The sequence below is a fragment of the Callorhinus ursinus genome, unplaced genomic scaffold, assembly GCF_003265705.2.
Source record: "Callorhinus ursinus isolate GAN/ISIS: 27379988/994484 unplaced genomic scaffold, GSC_fseal_2.0 scaffold41, whole genome shotgun sequence".
NCBI classification, from domain to species: domain Eukaryota; kingdom Metazoa; phylum Chordata; class Mammalia; order Carnivora; family Otariidae; genus Callorhinus; species Callorhinus ursinus.
The window spans coordinates 1,490,688-1,512,853 of NW_027397103.1; the positions used below are offsets into that span (position 1 = coordinate 1,490,688).

A 22,166-nucleotide genomic window follows, 5' to 3' on the forward strand; every position below is an offset into this window, starting at 1 on the left:
TCAGGGGAGGCAAACAACATTTCTAGAAAAAAAAGAGAAGTGTTATCTGGCCGAAGAGAGCGGTTAGTTGGCCATTAGTCTACGGAGTAGGTTTTCATCTCCCAAACTCCCAGAGACTAGACAGGGTACTGGATTGGTCCCAGGGAGCGCCTGGGTGGAGTCCCCGGTGTGTACGCGGTCACTCAGTACTTATGGGGGTGTCCTTGGGTGCAAGGCATTCTGGAAGGTGCCTGGGAGAGCCACATGGAAGGGAGCACCAGGCAGAGTGAGGCCTGGATGCAAACCCTGAATTCGATTCTAACTGGCGATGTACCAGGGCAAGTCCCTCCCAACTGACATGGCAGTTCCAGATGATCTCAGCTCATCCACCTCTGGACAAGAAACTCTAACGAGAGAGTTCTGGAGCGGGATGGCAGGGGTGGCTGCCCAGGATTAGGAATGTACAGCTGATCCCTGAGCAACACGGTTTGAACTGCACGGGTCCACTTATACACGGACTTTTTTCAATAAATACAATACGGTATATAAAAGTATTTTTTCCCGATGATTTCCTTAATCACAATTTCTTTCCTCTAACTTACTTTATTGTAAGGTTACAGTATATAATATATATAACATACAAAGTATGTGTTAACATGCCATTTATGTTATGGGTAAGACTTCCAGTCAATAGGGGCACCTGGGTGGCTCAGTTGGTCGAGCATCCAACTCTTGATTTTGGCTCATGATCTTGGGGTCATGGGATGGAGCCCTACACCTGGCTCCACGTTCATTGCAGAGTCTGCTTCTCTCTCTCCCTCTGCTCCTCCCCCCACACTCTCTAAAATAAATTAATTTTTTTCAAAAAAATCTTTAAAAAAAAAGACTGCCAATCAATAGTAGGCTATTGGTAGCTACGTTTTGGGGGGAGTCAAGTTATATGCAGATTTTCAACTGCAAGGGGCTCAGCACACCAAACCTCAGGACTGTTCAAGGTGAACTGTTTTAACACCACTGAACCGTCTACTTAAAAATGGCAAACTTTATGTTATGTGTACAGCTGATCCTTGAACTCAGGTCAAAGGAGGGTTTGAAAGGCAGGGACAGAGGGTCACGCTGCAAACTTCCAGCGGCTACCCTGGGAGGCTGGTTCACGGCTCCAACAAAGGGGCTTTTCTTTCAGAGCTCAGGGGGGCTCTGCCCAGAGTACGTGCCTGGCCTGGCCACACTCGGCTGCAATTCACCACCCAGGTAAAGTGCTGAGGACAGTGTGGGGCACACAGTAGGTGACTAATAAATACTTGTTCAAAGACTTTCCACATAAGGAGTGTATAGCCTAACAGGGAGGCTACATAATGGAAACACTGTCTGGCTGGGGCTATACAAAGAGATATGTAACATCCTTTGGCTTCCAGAGGGCTCCCCGTATGTCTCTCACGAAGGCTGCGTCTCAGCTTCCCCATCTATAAAATGGGCTATGGACATGGCTTGGGGGCCTACTAAAGCTCAGGCAATGCTGGTGCCTGTTACATGCTTCCACTCCAGGCCCCCTCGGAAAGCCTCCAAAGAGAGGGAGGGAGGAGGAGATAAAATGTGGGGGAATTTAACAAAAACAAAACAAAAAAAACCCGCAAAGCCATTGCTACAATCTGCTTCCATCCCAGTACTAAATTAAGCTAACATCGGGTCCTACAGTCTCTGCCTAAAAAGAAATAAAAGACCCTCTATTTGCTCAGGGATTTGCGGACCTAACCTTGCATGCAGATCTGATGTAACCCCCCAGCCCCATTCGGCCCAGTCCCCGCCCCCACTGGGCTAGGGTTGAGATCAAGGTTAAGGAGCGAGAGGTTTCTCATGACTGGGGGCCTTGTGAATTTTACAGGGTCTCTGCAGCCTTGATAATTCACGTGTCAGTGGGAGCCCTTTGATCATTTGTCCTCAGCAGACAAAAGGCAAAGGAAAGACTCTTTGGGGTGATGCCATTATCTGGGGTGGCGTGGGAAGGGGTTGTGCCTCCTTGTCTCCTGCTTAGAAGTCAGCCTCAGACTCCGGAGTCAGACGGGCCCACTCCACCCTGGCTGTGTGACTCTGGGCAATTCACTCCACCTCTCTGATCCTCAGAGTCCCCACTGGTAAAAACAGGATGATGACAGTAGTCCCATGATGTCATCAGAGGCTTTAATAAGGTGATCCATCCACAGCACCGTGGATGGCACTTAGCAAATGCTCCACAATGGCAGTTATTGCTCTAGGAGGGTATCTGAGGCTTGAAAAAACTCTGAATTTGGTTTCTAATGACCCAGGTTCTCGCCTGGTTCCATCACCCATTACCGTGAGATTTTTACTCAAATCACTTAACCTCTCCGACCCTCCTCTGCCGTATGATGAAAGGAGCACAAACGCTGGAGAGGATCATGAAGAGAACCGGGGATCATCACTCTAACGAATGCAATGGCAGCTCTATTTATTGATCAAGGCTACCACTACACTACTTCCCAAATCCTTCCCTTCCCAACGGCTCAGGCCAGCACCTCCCACTCATTCATTCATCCAACAGCTGTTCAGCGAGCCCCACAGGGAGCCCGGCTTCGCATTCCAGGCACTGGGGAGACAGGAGACAAGAGGGGGGTGTCTCTGCAGTGCCACAGTTTTCCGCTAGGGGCGATTCTGTCCCCTTCCCCTCCTGGGGACATCTGCCCACATCTGGAGATGTGCCTTCGATTAACAGCACCTGGGGAGGGGTGCTCCTGCATCCATCAACGTACAGGATGGCTCCCTTCCGTGAAGAACTATCTGGTCCAAAATACCAACAGCCTCGAGGTTGAGAGACGCTGTTCTCGGGGCGGGGGGGGGGGGGGCAGCAACTTACTTATTAAACAAAATAAATAAGCCGACCTCACGGTAGATCAGAAGGTGGGAAGGCCTAGGGAGAAAAAGGTGAGCTGGGCCAGGGGAGGCCAGGATTGGGGATGGAGGAGGCGAGAAGCAGCCGGATTTTCTGAAGATCCTTTGCTGGGCAGGAGAGGAAGCAAGGGCGCCAGAGATGAGGCTTTGAGCCTGAGCATCTGGAAGGATTACTAAGCAGTCCTACCTGGTGGTCGCTTTATATGCATTCTTAGCTCTTTCCCCCAACCAATCTCCTCCCTTCTCCACACGGCAGGCAAGACAAACTCTCTTTTTTTGAGAGAGAGAGAGAGCAGGGGTTGGGGGGCAGAGGAAGAGAAACAGAGGGACAGAGGGAGAGAGACAATCCCAAGCAGGCTACGCACTCAGCGCGGAGCCGGATGCAGGGCTCAAGCTCACACCCCTGAGACCATGACCTGAGCCAAAATCAAGAGTCAGACGCTTAACCCACTGAGCCACCCAGGCGGCCCCAGGACGAACTTTAAATAGAAACTCGGTGACTCCCGTTCGCTTCTCTACCCCCCCGACAGGGTTCCCAAATGCCCAGTGGGTGCCAACCCTGACCCACAAGGTCCTACCATGACGTGAGCCCTCCGGGTCCCCTTGCCTCTCCCCCAACCCTTCTCAACACCACCCTCCGCCCCACAGTGCGCCTGACTTACCTCCTCAACACACCAAGCTCTCGCCTCTCTCACCTGTCAGGAACCCTGTCTCCCTCCACCACCCACCCACCTTTTACTCCTGCCTGACACTATTCCTCTTGAAGGCCTCAGTTTAGACGTCACCTCCACCAGGAAGGCCTCCTGGACACCCTCTGCTGGGTGAGGGGCCCCCTTGGGGTTTTCACACCACCCTATGCTTCCTCCACTGAAATGCCATCTTGCGGTTTGTAATTCCCTGCCTCCTCTACCAGGCCGTGAGCTCCATGAGAGTGGGCACGAGAAGCATCGGGCTCACCATGGGCCAATCATCCAGGTTTGCCTGGGACTGAGGTGTCCCCAGGATGCTTAGACTGGGGGCTAAAATGGAAAATCCCAGACAAACCAAACCCAGTTGGTCGCTCCGACTGTAACCTCGTGCTTCGCAGAGCCTAGTCCAAGGTAACTTCAATCCACGTTTGTTGGGAGAATGGTGAGTAGGAGATTTACCTGTTTCCTAAATGGATGGATGCAGTTCATCACCGAGGATTTAATAATCCAAAACCATTAGCCAGGCTTCTGGAAGCCCCTGGAAGACCCCGACCCCATTCCATTCTGATCCGAGCTCCAAGGTCCTATAAAAATCATAGTGTTTCTGCTCTCCCAGCCAGGGCCCAGATTCAAGATCAGGATCCGGGCCCACCCTCCTGTCTGCACAGAAAGGGAGGTCAAAGCCATGGTCAAACAGCCAGGACGGCAAGTCCAAAGACCTAATTCTTGTGGACCTAGAGGCCAGCCCACCCTGGGCAGCACTCAGCACTTATGCTGTCCCAGCCCTGTTATCTGACTCTCCATCCAGGACAGCTGATCTCGCAGCCTTTTGGTGGCCTGCAAAACTAGAAACTCGAAAATGCTTCGCGGGTTTTATTTTTCTCTTTCTTTCGTGTTTTCTTTTTTACTTCTTCTGGGGCAATTAACCCTCCATCCTTATCACGTTTTGAAGAAAGGGGCTGATTGTGTCCTCTGGCCAGGTGGACTCTGTGCCAAGACCAAAGCTGTTTGGGTTGTTCTTGCACCTGTAAATTTGCAGCCCTCAGACAGGGGCATACTCCACACCAGAAGCAATTTGTTGCACTAGAAGGAGAGGCTTAAAAGATGGCAGAGGGGGTTCTCTGTACATTCAGGCCAGGGGTAGGTTTCAGGTTAGGACTCCCCCCAGGGAGGACACAGGGGATCTTTTCGTGGGACCCACGACCCACATAACAGCAGAAAACAAAGATGAACAATTTGATGATTTGTTGCACAATGAACTCACACCTTCCAGGGTGAGACACAGAACACGGTGGGCAACCCAGAAGCCCCTTCCGTGTTCCTCCCCACCCCAGGGAACTGCCAACCTGACTACGGAGGCCATTTTCCCCTGGTTTTGCTTTATGTTTTGACCTAAGGGAGTAGACATCCTCAACACTCATGTTTCGCTTCTATTTCAAGCTTTTTATAATGAGAACTACATGCTGTATGATCTTATATGTCTGCCTTGTTTGCTTGGCATTATTTTGTGCATGATTCATCCTTCTGTGGCATGTAGCTGTTACTTGTTCCTTTTTACCACTGTGTGCTATTCCACGGCGTGATGGAGCTTCCTGGGTAGTTTCTGGTTTTCTATTATATTATTATATAAATATTACACATGTCATTACATACATATAGTCATATATTAGTAGTAAGTAACAGTTGAAGAAGTAGAGAATACATACAAACATCCTGATTATTGTTGAGTCTGTATCTCAAAGGGGAAGAGCAGATTAGAGGCAGTCTCATGCCCCTGCAGTAAACACGGCCAGGTGGTTTTCCAAAGCGGTTGTGCTAATTCACGCTCCCACCAGCTGTGTATGAGGATCCTCAGCCCTCCTTTTTACATTTCAGTTAATAACCACAACCTTTTGCTGCATCATGTGGCAGGCTTGGAGTGTAAGCACAGGAAGGGAGCTCTATAGCTTCCTGAGCCCCCACCCCCACCCAGAGCAGACAGCCTTAGTAGAGGCGACACAGGGTAGTTAAAATCATCACACAGCGCTGTAATCACAAACCCCGAGGAAATGATCTGGAGTTTGGAGAGCTCATGGCAGGGGAGGTCTAAGGGAGCCCCGGATGAATTCTCCAAAGTAGTGCTTCAGCCAAGATCCAAAGGAGGAGTTGCAATTCACCAGGTGAAGAAGGGTAGAGACAGAGAGGGAAAAAGCATGCTGGGCAGACTGCACAGGGTGTGCAAAGGCCCAGAAGGGAACAAGGTGAGTTTAAGGAGCTAGGGAGGGGTGCCCGGGTGGCTCAGTCGGTTAAGTGTCTGACTCTTGATTTTGGCTCAGGTCATGATCTCAGGGTTGTGAGATCAAGACCCCTCATAGGGCCCTATGCAGGGCGTGGAAACTGCTTAAGGTTCTCTCTCTCTCTGTGGTGCCTGGGTGGCCCAGCTGGTTAAGCGTCCAACTCTTGGTTTCAGCTCAGGTCATGATCTCAGGGTCCTGCGATCAAGCCCTGCATCGGGCCCTGCACTCAGCACAGAGTCTACTTGAGATTCTTTCCCTCTCCCTCTGTCTCTCCCCCCACAACTCACATATACTTGCTTTCTAAAATAAATAAAATCTTTTAAAAAATTAAAAAAAAAGATTCTCCCTCTCCTTCTCTTAAAAAAAAAAAAAAAAAGGAGCTAGGGAAAATAGGCCCAGAGAGCTGGGTCTAGACTCCATGGCTAAGGGGTCCTGGCACAGAGTGGGTGCTCCGTACATATAAGGAACATGACCATCTCCCCAGGCTGCTGAGGCTGCATTTATACAAGAGAAGCTAAGCCCCACTGAGTACCTGCTATGTGCCTGACACCTCCTTTGGAGGCAGGAGCTCCAAGGAGCCCCATATTGCCGATGGGAACGCTGAGACTCAGAGAGATACAGTGACCCGCCCTCAGTCACACAGCAGAGGGTGGGAGCCAGGATTGAATCCTCCCTCACCTGGAGGAATGGCCACTGAATTACCTTCTCAGCCTCTGCGGAGAAAGTTTTATACCAGGAAATCAATAGTGTGAAGCAGGACATCAGAGAGAACATTAATAATCTCAGGCAGCAAAATGAACTCCTTCTAAGGGGTTGTTCTCACCGAAGTCCATTCAATTCACAGAGCCTGTTACAAACGGTGCAGCTCAGAGTGAAAAGGTCCCCCCACAGCCATCCGAGGGGATGCTGAAAGCACACTGCACATGACCCAAGTTTCTAGAACAACGGGCCAGTGTGTCTCCTGAGGTCATCCACAACACAAGCTCTCTACAGTATTGGCAAAAGAGGCTCTGTGTCCCCCACCCTGGTGACACCTGACTTTACAACATTGGTCCGAATGAACCCAACAGACAAGCTTGGTTGGCCAGTCTTGTGCTTTAAAATCACCCGAATTCATGGCCAACATTCACAATCGGGTGAATTTTGCATCAAACTTTGGAATCCCCTTGGAAGAAATAATCAAGAGACGTGGCCACTCAGGGCTCAGCACGCCCCAGCAACAGTGGGCAGGGACTAGAAGCAAGAGCCCCTGTAGATGAGGCACCTGGTCTCTGATTCACTGCAGTCCCTGTGCTCTGTCTCCCTCCCATGGGACCCACCCACCCCTGGAAGGGGCCGGATATACAACCCCTCCTGCCTCCTTTGAGCCATTACAGCTTTAGCTGGTGAAGTGATGCGTGAGGGGGGGCTTGTTAGGGGACAATGGCTTTCAGCAACCAAAGCTGGAAGGGAAGTGACAGGTCCAAGGCTCACGGCAGTCACCAGGATGTCCAGGCTGAGAGCTCTGGTCAGGGGTATCTCCTGTTGTCCTAACTACTTGCAGAGCCCCGGCCTGGCCTCTGTTATCACCATGCCGGTAATGATCATCACCGTGGCAACGCTAAGAAGAGTTCGCACACACTGAGCACCTTGCACACTTGATCTCATTTCAGCCTTGCGGCACTGGTGGGGACTAGAGAGTCTGCTAAGAGGTCTGAGCAGCATTGGCTTCCCCTTCTTCGGTTAACTGGGCCCTGATTTTTCTTTGAGGACCCATCCCTCTCCCACTATGAGTCTTCGTGGCTCAGGAAGCAGCAAAGAGTAGTCACCAGCCACAAGGCTCCAGGGGTTGTGTGACTTAGAGTGGGGCCATGATGATTGGTTCCAGGAGGCCCCAAGGCTCACTTCCAGCACTTGCTGGGATTGCAGCTGGCACAATGGAAACATGGAGCTACCGGGGCGCCTGGGTGGCTCAGTCAGTTAAGCGTCTGCCTTTGGCTCACGTCATGATCCTGGAGTCCTGGGATCGAGCTCCACGTTGTTGGCAGGGAGCCTGCTTCTCCCTCTCCCTCTGCCTGCCACTCCCCCTGCTTGTGCGTTCTCTCTCTCTCTGTCAAATAAATAAAATCTTAAAAATAAATAATAAAAATTTTTTTAAAAAAAGGGAACATGGAGCTACTAATGGGCATTTGTGCTCAGAAGAAGACAGCCAGAGCCAGTCTGAGGTAGGAAGCCCACACAGAGAAAAGGAGAGTCAAAAAACTGTGAAGAAGGAAGAGTGAGCGAGCAGTAACACTGTTGAGCGCCTGGATCCAGCCACACCTGAAGCTAGGCTGCTGGTTACAAGAGGCAATATATTCCCTTTATGCCTGAGAATAAGAGTGTAGTGATGTTTAAGTTGGGTTTTCTGTCTCCGACAACCAAAAGAATCCTGAAGAATAAAATACCATCATTAATTTCCATTTTACATAAGTCACTGGAGGCCAAGGGGACTGAAGCAAATTACCCAAAGCCACACAGCTGTGAATTGGTAGCACATGAATTTGAGATTTGCCCTAAACCTAAAGCAGTTGGGTCAGAAATCTTAGAGGTCTCCTACTGAGATGTCCCTGTGCCTCTAGGAGCTGAAAGTTGGGGGTTTTAGGAACAGCACATGTTCAGAGCTGCTGGTACACTGTGGTGTGTTGGGGAGGCTAGGAAGAGAGGAGGGGAGCCTGCACTGAGATGAAATATATAATTATTATTTAAATCACTTCAGATGCCATAAGGAGAAAAATCAAAGCTTTCCGTGGCATTTCCCCAGTGCCATTTTTAATTTTATCTTATCAAAACAAGGCTGGGATTTGTTTTTCAAAAAGAAAAAAAAAACTCCCTTAATTAAAAAAAAATTCTCTAATAAAAGTTAAAATAGCCCACAGGCCATCAGGTGACAATGGAAGGAAGACAGGGCATTTCAGCAACTTAAAGCAGATTAAAAAACTAATTTGTTGACTCTTTTTTCCCCAAGCTCACCTCTCCCTTGGAAGGCTGTGTGTTTTGCATAATGAAGCTGAAATCCTGAAATCACTGCTGTCCGCTCAGCTCCCTCTTTGTTGGGATTTCAATGGGCTGCAACCACACGTGGGGGTGCAGGTTTTTTCTTGTTGCTCTGACCAGGGTTTAATGGAATCATTTCACCCTCTGTGCTTAAAATCTTTACAAGGCTTTCCACTGCCAGAAGGATAAAGAGCAGAACGCATATGGGGCACACAAGGCCCTGAGAATTGTTCACATCATTGTGTACTAGCTCCTCCCCTCCACTAAAAGCCCTAGTATCCATGTCCTTGGTTCATGCCACTCTCCTTCCCATCCCAGGGCCTTTGCACATGCCGCTTCCTCTGTCTTCCCATTCTTCACCTGGTTTATCCTGCTCATCCTTCAGATATCAGTTCATTTTTCTCTGTCTCGAGGCAGTCTTTTCAAATGCCCTAACTTGTGCCCTCCCAGGGTCAGACACTTCCCCTCCTGGCAGTTACTTTGAGTTGTAATTATATGCAGGAAAGCACCTTGGTTTTTTTTCTCCACGGTCTTCACAGGGCTTGCACACAGTAAGTGCTCAATACAAATCTGCTGAGCAAACAAATGGGTGAACCTCGATGGATGGGAGGGCATGGTCTCAGCATGCCATGGTTCTCTCGACACCTGGACTTCCTTTACTGCATCCAAAGCCCCAACCCACACTCTCCCGGCTTGCATGTTTGCCTTCTGGTGTGCATAGCACCCTAGTCATGAGATCATGCTGTGCAGAGAACAGAATATGGGCTCTAGGTTTGGACCCATGTCCAAATCCCAGCTCTGCTACTCTAGACTGTGCCTCTCTAGATGGTCTCTCTCTTTCTCTCTCTCTTTTTCTCTCTTTCTTTCAGTTGGATGGCTTGTCAGTTGGAGTCACCTTCCAGGGCCAAGCACAGAACTTAGAAGCTCATATGAGGTAGGCACCCGATAAAGGAGTGTTGGATAAATGAATGGATGCCCCAGTATGTTTTTGAATGGAAGAGAAAGCTCAAGTTCAAAGAGAAAACTTTCCGGAGATGCCCCCCGCCCCAGCTGGTTTGAGGTAGATGCAGAAATTGGCAAACTCGTCTCCCTACTGGTCCTGAACAGAGGACCATGGATACTTTAACCCTAGAAGGAATCTAAGTTATGCCCATTCAAGAAAATGACTTGTCTTCTGGCTGAGATGATCATCCTTGTGACTCACTTATACACTGGGCATTAGCTCACTGGATCCCTGTTAACAACCCATCACAGCAAGCATCACTGTTCCCGTTTAACAGATGGGGAAATGGAGGCATGGTGAGCTCAAACAACTTGTTGACGATCACTCAGCTTGTGAGTGACAGAGCTGAGATCTGAACACAAGCCTGTTCACCTGTGCAGACCAAGATCTTGGTCCCCACTCCTGAATCGGACCAGAGTTAGGCAAGCTCCCGGACATGCATAAAGACACTGCTGTACCCCTTGGAGGCTGTGGCATCTACGAGGCTGGCTCATCACCCAAGTCCATCTCAGTGCCCTGTCCTGGTGGGCCTTCCTGCACACTAGCCACCGGACAGCTAGAGCCCTGCATCTCAGTGCTCCTGCCAGCCAGGTGGCTGGCTCTCCAATGAGATACACAAGGCAGAAGGCAAACATCATAAGCCAGACACCAAGCACAGACAGAGGGGCTTTGGTTTTCAGCAGCAGCTTTAGCTCATCTGCAGGTGTCCCCATTTTACAGATGAGAACACTGAGGCCAGAGATGGGTTGTGTGGCTGTTGTGAAGTGGCTGGCCTCTGAACCCAGTTTTGCCTGATTGCAAACCATGTTCATCCCTTGAGTGCCTGCCACGTGCCAGATACTCTTCTAGGGGCAGTAAAATGTCATTTACTCAATACTGTGAGAAATGAGTTCCACATAAGCGAATTTTCGGACACCCGAGGCATCAGACACAGAAACATGTATCCGTGTAACCACGGGGATCAATATATTTATCCAATGAATTATTCTTGACCCTTCGCCCTGCCTACTGAATGGAGTTCGCCCATTCTTCCGCACCAGCACACGAGCCAACATTGCTGCCGTTCTAGAACACTGCACACAGTTCTGTAATACTGAGATGAGCAGAAGCTATTGGGATGAGGGGGGCATTTGACCCCTGCGCTAAATTCCCCCCCCCGGGGCTGTGGTTCTTTTGTTTCCATGCTTAAAGACTTTATTTATTAAGTAATCTCTACCCCCAATGTAAGGCTCGAACCTACGACCCTGAGATCACCAACTGAGCCAGCCAGGCGCCCCTTGTGCTTCTTTTGAGAATCTCTTCCTCATAGCCTTGTTCTCAGGCTGTCAACTGTTGCTCCTGGCTACGGGCACTCTGCTTTCTCTACCATCCCACACAGGTCTGATTTGCTCCTCCTAACGGCTGCAAATCTGGAGAAGTCTGGTCACTGAGTTTATCAGAACGGTGTGCAAACTAAGAGTAAATATGCTCTGAGCGAGAAATGTTGGCTTTTTCTGGTATGGACAGTGTGGCAATTAAATGGGACGAACTTCTTGTTCTAATTTATACACACACACACACACACACACACACACACACACACACACACATATAGTTGAGTTTCCAGGACAAAGGGTCTGCAGTTATTATGGTGATAGACTTAAGAGCTTTATGGAAATGAAAGCAAGTCTGATTGCTCCAGAGATTCTGGATTTTCTCCCTGTCCGCGAGGTAGGCATTCAAACTACAAAGAACCCAGGCCAGTGGCTTACCAATGGACACCTTGTGAGGGAGACATAAGGGCCATCTTGGTGCAGGGGCTCACCCTGGGGACACAGTCCAAGAGAAGGAGAAACACGAGTGGTCTGCCACCTCCAGATAATTCTATGCAGTTTATCATGGCAAATGTTTTGGGGCCCCAGCTTCCTGGAGGTTCAGGGACTGAATCTACAAAGCCAGAGCCCAGTGCACACAGCCCCAGTGCCCCAGACCCATGAGCATTATCTGAAGATCACTGTCCTAGAGGGGGGACCCCCTGGCCACCAGCAGTCACTCATGCCCACCCAGCATGCAGCCTCGCCCACAGACCAGTGCTAGCCATCATGGGGGGGGGGGGAGAAACTTGCTCAAGGCCACAAAGTCAATGGGTGGCAAAGTGGGGACCCAGATCCTTCACTTCCTATCCAGAGGCTCTTCTCTTTCCCCTGTACTCATGAGATCGCACGGATAATTTAAAGGAATCAGCAAACCATAACAATATCTGGGAACTGAGCTAGAAACTTGAACGCCTAGACATGAGAAGTATGCTGGGTCAGGCCCTCCTGCTGTCTGGGGCTCCAGGATCCATTTGCTGGAGTTGGGGCTGAGAGGGGGACACAGCTGTCCTCCGAGATTTCCAGGTATTAAGGCCACAGTCACCTGCTTCCCACTAGCTGAACGGCCTTGGGGCATCTCTTCCCTTCTCTGGGTCTACAATCCCCCATCTAAGAATTCTCCCAGCTCACAAAGTTACAAAGTCTCCGGAGGTGCTACCCTCTTCCTGACTGCTTGGATGCAAGCTTCACGCATCACCGGATCCACAGTGATTCAGCCAAGTGCACTAACTTTTCATCTCATCACTCTGGGCCAATGCCCAGGACAGTGGCTGGGCTTTTTAGCTCAGAGGTCAGCAATTTTTTTCTGTGAAGGATCTGATAGTAAATATTGTAGGCTGTGCAGGCCATACAGACTCTGTCACAACTACTCAGCTCTGCAATTACAACCGGAAAGCAGTCATAGACAATATATACATGAATGGCTATGCCTGTGTCCCAATAAAACTTTATTTATAAAAGCAGACAGCGAACTAGATTCGGCCTGTGGGCCACAGTTTACCAAGCCCTGTTCTAAGTCATTCCAAGTGAGGTCCAACACCTCTTCTAGGACTGAGGTAATTAACTTTTCCTGGTTTGCATGGGACTTTCCTGGTTTTAGCACTAAATCCTGCATCCTGAAAAACCTCACAGTTTCAGACAAAACAGGATGGTTATCACCCTATCTGGGATCCCGTGAGTCCTGCTTTCTCCCATCTCGGCATTGCTGTGGCTAGGACATTCAACTGTCTCCTCCATAAGGAGGAAGAGGGAGAAAAAGAAGAGGAGGAAGAAGGGGCTATTGTTTATTGTGGCTTCCTGTGTGCCAGGCACCATGTGAAGAGCTTGGTCAACGTGACCTCCTATGATCCTCCAACAGTCCAGGAGGGTTGAAGCCGCTCCCAGGAAGGGGTTAAGACTGGACTGGATCCCAGGCTAACCTGCCTCCTTCTTCCTCTCCAAACTGTAAGCTCCTGAGGACAGAATTGGGGTCTCTCCCATCGGTACCTTCAGCGCCCAGCACACAATAGGACAATTAGAAGGTTCTGAGCAAATACCGATCGTCAGGAATCACTGATGTTGAATAAATATGTCCATGAATGAATGAATGAATGAGTGAATCGTCCCTCCGTCTAGACAGACACTTCCCACTTCTATGACATGATTCATTCCTGCCTATCCAAACTCCAAGCGAGGTAAGCGGAAAATGCCAAATACATGCTACGCTGTCCGTTCTGCTAAAATATGCCTAGGCCTCGGGGCAATAGGACATCATAGATAAAAACATGGTCTCTGACATCGGGTGATCTGGGTACAACCCCAGCTAGGCCTCTTCTGGGCTGTGTGATGGGACCAGCCAGCTCACCTCTCTGAGCCTCACAAATTACAACGTTAGACAGTAACAGAAACTGCTTCCAAGGGCATGAGGCATGGAGTTTGGTAAGCCCTCCAAAAACATTTACACGTTCTCATCATCATCACTACTGATGTTGGGATGAACAGGAAGCAAGGTAGGGATGGGGGATATCCCCCTGCTGAGAAGTACAGGTGTTCATTATGCAGCTCTGAATGAACACCCGGGCCAAACGGGAGGACATGTGCACTTCTGGTAACTGCACTGGCTAGCTAGAAGCACAATAATGGTGCGTAACAACCAGAAAACCTCAGGAACATACAATAAGGAGCATTTCTCTCACTAACCTATTTGTGGCCTGCAGGGGCTTGGCTGAGCTAGGCTCTGTACTGAGGTTTGGGCTCAGGGTGGTTGGACACGTGTTCATTCTGGGGCCAGGCTGAGGGGGCTCTTCCCCAGCCATGGCAGAAAGAGGTGGGGCCCCTTGAGACCTAAGCTTGGAACGGGCCCAAGGTCACTTCCATCTCACACTAAAGATCAAAGCCAGTCACCTGGCCAACCCACAGTGAATGATCAGGGGCATAAACCCTGCTGCCCCTCGAGTGAAAAAAACGGCAAAGTCCCACAGCCGAGGGCAGGGGTGCAGGGAGGAGGGAGGAATGAGGGCCAGGGAGGCCTCCACCCCAATAACCAAACCCTAGCCACACCTTGGAAAGGGGTCCACACCACCCCTGCCGTCCTCAGCAGGTTCCTCCTCGGCCCCTCGGCCTCATCAGCATTTGGTCAAAATCTAGAAAAGACCCCAAGTACTAACCCTTGCAGTCCTCGGGGACCCTGTCCGCATCTTCCCAACATCTGGACCTGCTCCGGGGAGCCATTAATCTCGGGCAATTTCTTTCCTCACTTGATTTGTTTATTTAAGGAAAACAAGTTGCTCCTAATTAGAAGCACTGCTGTCGCGATGTTCAGCGAGTCCTAGGCTGCCTATTTTCAGACCTTCTGCCTAAAATTATACCTGCGCTCTTAACATCTGTGAGCCTGTTCAGCAACTGTCCTGAGTGCAGGCTTTTGGCGAGAGAGGCTTGAAGTGCTGCGGGGGCCAAGGGAGCTGCGGGGGCAGGGGGTCCACAGGCTTCAGAGCAAAGGCACTTGGAAAAATGCACATGCAACATCCTGACAACCCGCTTGGAGCTGGCATAGATCACCGAGTCAAATCTTGGCGAGTGCACAGCATGAACACAGTCCTGACCCGAGGAGCGGGGCGAAGAGTAGTTTTAAAGGTTCAGAGATGATTTCTGTTGCGAAGCTCTCAGCCTACATCCCCCCACACGCTCTTGCACCTCTATGGACACTCAGCCTCACCCGCAGAGACGCACATGCTCAGAAACACACACACACACACACACACACACACACACGACATGCACAGAAGTCATACCACCCCACAAACAGGCAAACACACTGCAGGCGCGCACGTGCACATGCACACACGCACACACTCACACACACACACACAGGAGACATGCACAAAAGTTACACTGCAACCCCCACAAACACACATTCAGAGACACACGCGCATGGAGACACACTCCAATGTGCACGGCAACCAACACACCAGATACCGATACTCAGAAACATGCACAGAGAGATACAGTCAAGTATGCAATGCTACATGCCAGGTACACACGGTCAGAGACACAGGTACATACACAAAGATGCACAGAAAGTTCACCCTGCCGTACACACAGGTATACACCCCCAGAAACACACGGTGACACAGATGTGTGCAGAGGTTACAAACGGGTACACACGCAGACGCAGAGACATGCGAGTGTGCAATGCTATGTATACACGGGCACAGACAGACACAGAGGTACACTGAAAAACAGGGAGGCTGGAAGCACATACCACAAGTTCACGCTCACAGCGTTGCACACGCATGCAGGCGCTCACACACGCCCACACAGACACATGCAGACCACACGCACAGCTCCGGAAGCAGGTGCCCAGGCAGGGCACACATGCACACGCGTGCACACACACACACTCAGAAATCCACAGTCTCCTAAGTGCACACCCAGATTGACCCTATTCACATGTGTGCGCACACACATAAGGTTTTTATGTAAGTCAGACTCCTATGAACACATGTGCACGGACCTGCATGAGAATGCACTCATTTACACACGTGCCCCTGCACATACCCACATCCTACTGCACCAAGAGAGCAAACCGTTCATTTTCTCAGAGTCCTAAAAGTCCGGCCCACAGACTGAGCCAGCACCTGGCCAAACTGCTTCTGCCCCAGTCCCCAACTGCACACCGGGTAACTCACTCTGCGTCAGCCAAGATGGGGTCTGCCTTCCCGGCCCCCCGTTCCCCCCGCTGCGGGTTCAGCATGGACCCAGGGGAATCTGGTTTGGGGAGGGACACAGAGATCCCAAGCCTCAGAACCACTCAGAAAGAAGTAAGACTGACCACAATCTACTGCCTTTCCCCACAATCTCAGCAACCCTTCTGCCTTATCTCACACACACACACACACACACACACACACACACACACACACAGCACTTTCCCTAGCACAGCTGTTCCTATAGGGAAGAGCAGCTCTACCTGCTCCAACAGCCTCAGTACCCTGGGTGCCTGACACCCAGACATGCTGAACTTCTCGGCCCTGGGTCCCTACCCAGCCGCAAAGTTGGAGCCATGGAGACAGCTTACCTCCACCTTCTGTTGTCATGGCGACGCAGCAGCTGGGCGCATCCAGCCCTCCCTGACCGCCCTGAGCTCCTCTCTAGGAGCTGCTGGCCCAGCAGAGCTCTTTATGAGGAAGCAGCAAGGGGGTGGGGATGGCAGGTGTCAGCTGATTGGAGAGAACAAGGGCCCTGCCCCCCAGTCAGGATCACCTGGTGCTCAGGTGGGCCGGGGGAGAGCCTCCCTGGGGAAAACAGCACCCGCATGCTCCCACACAAAACAGGCAGCCCTGCTCCTGCATACCCATGTCCGTGGAGGCCCAGTCTTCTCCAGACTCTACAGTAAGCACTTTCCAAGCACCATCTCAGTTAGTGCCCCCCCCAACACTCTTTCTAACAGGAACTGTGAACTCCCCATCTTACAGAAGCCCACCGAGCTTTGGAGGGTGAAGTGACTGCTCCAACTCAGATGCATCCGAGTCCCACGCCTCTTAAACACTAAACTATATTTCAGGATTTTGAAAATCTCCTCTGTGATGATCGCTCAGGGCTGATGAGTGTCTGAACTGGGACCTCTGAAGACACATGAAATCTCTTCATTTTGCAGAAGGAGCAACTGGAGCCCAGAGAGGTCTAGCAATTTGCCCAAAGTCACACAGCACATTGACAGTGGTCTTGAAGCTCAGTCTTCTGACCCAGAGATGAGGTTTCCCCAGAACATCAAGCACCAGCCTCTGACCTCAGGTCTCAGCAGTCTAGGGAAGCAGCTCCTAGCATGGCCCCAGGTCAGAATCCTAAGCAAGGGCAGAAGGTCCTGAGACTCCTACCTCGTACCTCGAGAACTGTCCCGGAACCCCACAGCAATGCCATTATTCCCCAGAGGCAGATGCCCAGCCCAAGCAGGACCGGCAGACTATTTCCAACCCTCAAGTCACAGTCAGAGGCATTTCCACTGCCTGCCTTACTGACCAACCAGTCCATTGAGATGACCCCAACCCTAGGCTGTATGCCCCGTGAAAAAGCACGATGCCATCGAGGAGGCTGTGACCACAGGGGCGGCTCCAGAATGGTCCTCGGAGACCAGATGACCTCTTTGGAGCATACTTTTCATTAGGAGGGAGAAATAATCTGGCCAAACTCATGAGCTATATGCTGGGCTCTGCAGAGCCTCTAGGGACCTGGCGTGTATGGGGACTACCCACACTCTGAGCTGCAAATGCAGATGCCAGGAGCCTCTATCCAGCTGTCCATTCCAGCCCCTTTCCTGCCCAAAGTTGGTCCCTCCCCAGGCTCTGAATGGTCTCATTAAGCGGCCCAGGTAACTTCCCCCAAATCTTTCGTTCATTTCAGGAGCTGCAGGTATGTGAGGTGATCCCCACCTTGCCTAGTGTCTCTGCCATGGAGGTGAGTCGGCTCCAGTGATGCCACTTGGGGCTGAGGGAAGAGCTTGGATAGAGGCTGAGTCTGAGTGGGGCCCCCTGTCCCCAGTTCTTTCTCCCCCTCCTGACATACACACACACACAGACACACGCAATGGACATAAGCAAGCCTGCAAAGCACTCCACACAAAGCCCATCCCCTGGGCAGCCCTGGAAGCCGTCTCCAGTGTCAGGAAACCGCATGCACCCGGGTATCACCGCAACAAGCACCTCCTAAAGCCAACTTGAAAATATGATCGGCTCCTTCTTCCCCCGCCCCACCCCGCCCCAACTCTGAACCGGCCGAATAAGGCGGAATTCATGAATTACATTCAAGGGGCCCACCGCCTTGCCCCTGGCCCAGCTCAGCCTGAGAAGCCTCGAGTGCCAGCCTTTGGGGACCCAGTGGGATGCCCGCAGGAAGGACGCCTGGCTGAGCCAGAACGTCCCACCCACCTCTAGAGGAGAGAAAGTTTGTCATTTACCCGGCGCTGGGCTGTCGCCACTCCGGGTTCCTTCCTCACCTGGCCCCGGGCGCTGAGCCCCCAGCCTGCGGGGAAGCGCCTGGACCTGGAAGCCCAGATCGGGGACAGGAATCCTTTGGCGGCAGCTCGCCCCCTCCCCCGCTTCCCCCCCCGCCCCGGAGCCCTTCTCCCCGGCCCCGGGCGCCTCGGCCCTTACCTGAGAGGGTCTCGGCCACTTGCAAACTCTGCCAGCGGAGCCCCGCGGGCGCCGGGGTCCCCCTCGGCGACTCGCGCGTCCCGCTCGGCGCGCCCGCACTGTGGGCGCCTTCCCGGCTGCCCGCTGCTGCAGTGGCATCCAGCAAAGCGGAGTCCGGATTTCCTTCCTCGCCACCAAGCCTGCTCCGGCCGGGCCCGGGGGCGCGGGGCGGGGGCGGCTAGCCCCCCGGGGCTGGTGCCAGGGGGCACCCTGCGCGCCGCCAGCGGGAAAGTGCAAGAGTGTGACGTCCTGGATTGCAGCAGCGGCGACAGCGGCGGCCGGGGACGAGGAGGCGGTGGCGACGCCAGCCGGCGAGCCGGGGAGGCGGGTGGCGGGCGGCACGAAGTGGAAGCCGGGCTCCCGCGAGCCTGGCGCCCGGGCGGGCAGGCGGCACTGCGGGGGGGGGGGGGGGGGGGGGGGGGGGGGGGGCGCGGCCGCGCCGCGCGACGAGGCCCCTTGCGGCCACCCGGCCCGGGAGATGGCGAGGGCCGGGGCGCGCCGGGCGCGGGCGGAGGCTGGGCGCGGGGCTCCGACCGCCTCGCCTCGCGCTCGCCGCCTCCCGCGCTGCCTCGCTCGCAGCCCGGACTTCCAGTCTCCGGCCCCGAGCTCCGGGCACAGCCTCCGCCGCCGCCGCCGCCGCCGCCGCCGCCAGCAGCGCGCCTCGACCGGGCGCGCTCCTCGCGCAGAGCCACAGCACTGCCTCCGCTTAACTCCTTGCGTGCCACCTGGCCCTCCCGCAGCCGCCCGCCGAACCGGGCCGCCCGGCACCAGGCCTACCGGCCTCACTGTGCTCGTCTCTAGAATGGGCTCGCAGACCCGCGTCCAGGGGTGGTGTTTTAGAGAATTAACCGAGCCGATTGATATGCGAAGTGCCATGCGGCTGGCATCGAGGAAGCGCTCGATAAATGGCAGAGGATTTGCTGCTGCCGCCGAGCTGTGTTAGAGTAGACACCCCCGAAAGGGCAGCTTGGTTTGTTGGTGTTTAGTGTGTTTCTTTTAACAGGAAGGAGGTTTAAGCTGTGTGACCCTGGGCTGGTCACTTACCCTCTCTGAGCCTGTTGCAGAAGATTCCCTCTGAGCTCTGTGACCTTGGGTCTCAGCACCCCTCTGAACCTCTTGTAGCCTCATCTGTAAAGTGGGGATGATAGATGTTGCCCACCTTCAAAGGATGTCCGGCAAATCTCTGGGAAGGGAGCTGCTCTCACCAGAACCACCACTGAGCCAGTCTCCTAAGTGCCAGGCACCTGGCCAATGTAGTTTCAAATACATCATCTCATTAAGTCATGGAAACAACCCTAGGAGGCGGCTAGTTCCAACTCATTTTTCAGATGAGAGATTTGGGGCCCAGGAGGTTAAGTTCACCCAAGTTAGCAGAGCTAGAAAGTATGGGAGCTGGACCCTGGACCTTCTGACTCCAAAACCAGTATCTGTTAAGCTTGGGACTGAAGGAGAAGCTCTAATGTGGCCTAATCTTTGCTGGGACTAGCAATGAGAATTCGCATCTGCATTTCTTTAATTAGAACATGCTGTTTTTCCAATTATAAAATTAGTTCTTGTCTAATGTAGGTATTCCAGAAAATACTAAAACATTCATGAAGAAAGCAAACCAACCCTATTCCCACCATCCAGAGGTAATGATTATTAAGATCTTGATGTAGTTCCCCCAATCTTTTTTCTATACCTACATGTAAAGGCGGTTGGCACAAAGTGAATCATCCCATGGACACCATTCTGTGTCAGGAGATAAGGAGGGTCTGGCAAATGCAACTCATGAGTCCCTCGCTAAGGCTGGACCCCCAGCTGTCCCCACCCCCAACAATCCCAGATGCAGTCACCCTACTGGTCCAGTAGAAAGTGGACCGGGTTGGGGATTTGTGCATCTCACCCAGTTACCATTGGACAAACCCTGCTCTGATGCTTTCCCTTCTCCCACTGTTCCTGTGTCTCCCTCTTAGAAGACCAAATCATTCCTTTGCCTGGGGTACAGAGACTACTGATGTCACACTTCCAGCCTGCCCAACCCCATCGGGAATAAAGCATTCCCAGAGTATCTGCTCCTGGGGGACAGAGGCAGTACTGGGGCTTAAAGGTGCAGGCAATCTAGGTTCACACCTGGACTCTGTCTCAAGAAGCTGTCACCTCTCTGAGCCTCTGTTTCACGTCTACAACATGGGGCATAAAGAACACCAGCCCTCTGGAGTCGTGAGGATTACATGAGGTAAAGACCAGTAAATACTCAATTCATGGCAGCTGCTGCTTTTTATTAGTGAGGAGAAGTGATCTGAATAATACTAATATTGATTGCCAACAATTGTTGAGTCCTTACTAAGTGCCAGGCACAATTTCCATTAATTCTTAACAACAACTTCCGGTGATCGGTATTAGGACTTAGTCCATTTAGAGATGGGGAAACTGAGACCCAGAGAGATGATATCCTCCGTCCAAGGGTACACAGCAAGCTCACGGTAGAGGCTGGGCTCTTCTGGCCCCTGCCGCCCGGTCACCAGCACAATTCTAAATGGCAGACTCGGTACCTTTCCCATGTCCTCCTCGTCCCTCCCCAGCTCAGAACCCTCTTGCGCTGCCTGGGGGACAAACCTCCTCCTGGAGGAGATCTAGGGACTGATACCTCGCCAACGAGCCCACTGCAAGGTGGTGGGGATCTGAGGACAGTGCTATTGATCTCCAACTGCCCCCAGTCCACCTGCACCACAGCCCACTCTTCCCTGCCCCTCCCTAGCCCCAGCTCAGGAATGGGCATTGGGCTCATGGAGAAATGGAAAGAGCCCCAGGCTTGGAATCAAGCAGGTGAAGTTCAAGTGCTAAGCAAGTGTCCCAGGTTGGTTACTCACTCTTCCGAGTCTGCTTCATCATCCACAAAAGGACTAATAATGTCTTCCCTGCCTACTTCCTATGGTTCTTGGGGACATTATGGATTGGAAAACACCTTGAGGAATGAACAATCTGTAAATACACAGCTGTGATGTCAGAGTCATTACAGGTACCCTCATACAAACATGTAAGAACAGAGCATCGTGGCATATTGTAGCAGTGAAAATGGGGGGCTCTGGAGACAGGGTTGTTTTCCCCCATATGACGTCCAGTTGACCCACCTTTCCCCCACCGTTCTCTGGGGCCACCTTGGTCAGAGAGCATATGACACCATGTGGGTGGGAGGGGGGTTGGTTCTGCTTTTTCCTCCCTTGCCTAATACTTGGGGTTGCCAGGGCGCCCTCCAAACATTGTATAGCCCCATTGTTGGCCTTTGAAACCAAGAGATTGGGATTCGCTATAAAAAGTAAGTAGTAAAGGTGTAGGGTTTTTGTCTAAACCATACACACACAGTTTTTGCGGAAAGAGACCGGGTCCACTTCCTCTAGACCCAACCATTGGGCAAACTCTAATTTTTGCTAAGGACCTGCTCTGCGCACTCCTTAGCCTGGCCATCATTTGTGTTTAAGATTTGTGAGAAGAACCTCCTCCTCTCTCTGCACCCTCTATTTCAGCTCAAATCTTACCGCTTCTTGGCCCAAATCTGTTGCAGGACTCATGGAGGAGAACGAAGAAACAAAGCAATCTTTGAAATAAATTATAAAGACCAAAACATTGATGTAAGAGAGTTTCTGTTACTTGAGATCAGGTAACACCTCCAAGCTACGTCCGTAGAACAAGTCACTAACCAATACATCACTGTCTTTGAACCACAGCATCTAAAAATAGGATTTGCTCTAATTTCCTGAGTAGCTGGTGTAAACGGAGAGAATGTTAGAGTAGTGAGCAAG

At 51.9% G+C, this 22,166-nt stretch overlaps 1 protein-coding gene across 7 annotated transcripts in view; it reads right to left on the minus strand.

The window, feature by feature from the left end:
• Nucleotides 1-21,920, minus strand: part of WSCD2 (WSC domain containing 2) — a 115,512-nt gene extending 93,592 nt beyond the window's left edge. For 3 of the 7 annotated variants that reach the window (XR_003211644.2, XM_025889304.2, XM_073880990.1), the window contains exon 1: nucleotides 18,346-18,757. The gene's annotated coding sequence lies outside the window, so the exon portion shown is untranslated. Of the gene's footprint in view, nucleotides 1-16,274; nucleotides 16,308-18,345; nucleotides 18,760-19,428; nucleotides 19,446-21,902 lie in introns of those variants that run through there. The other 4 variants (XM_025889305.2, XM_073880992.1, XM_025889306.2 and 1 more) reach the window with 4 other exon arrangements.
• Nucleotides 21,921-22,166: the final 246 nt, after the last annotated feature.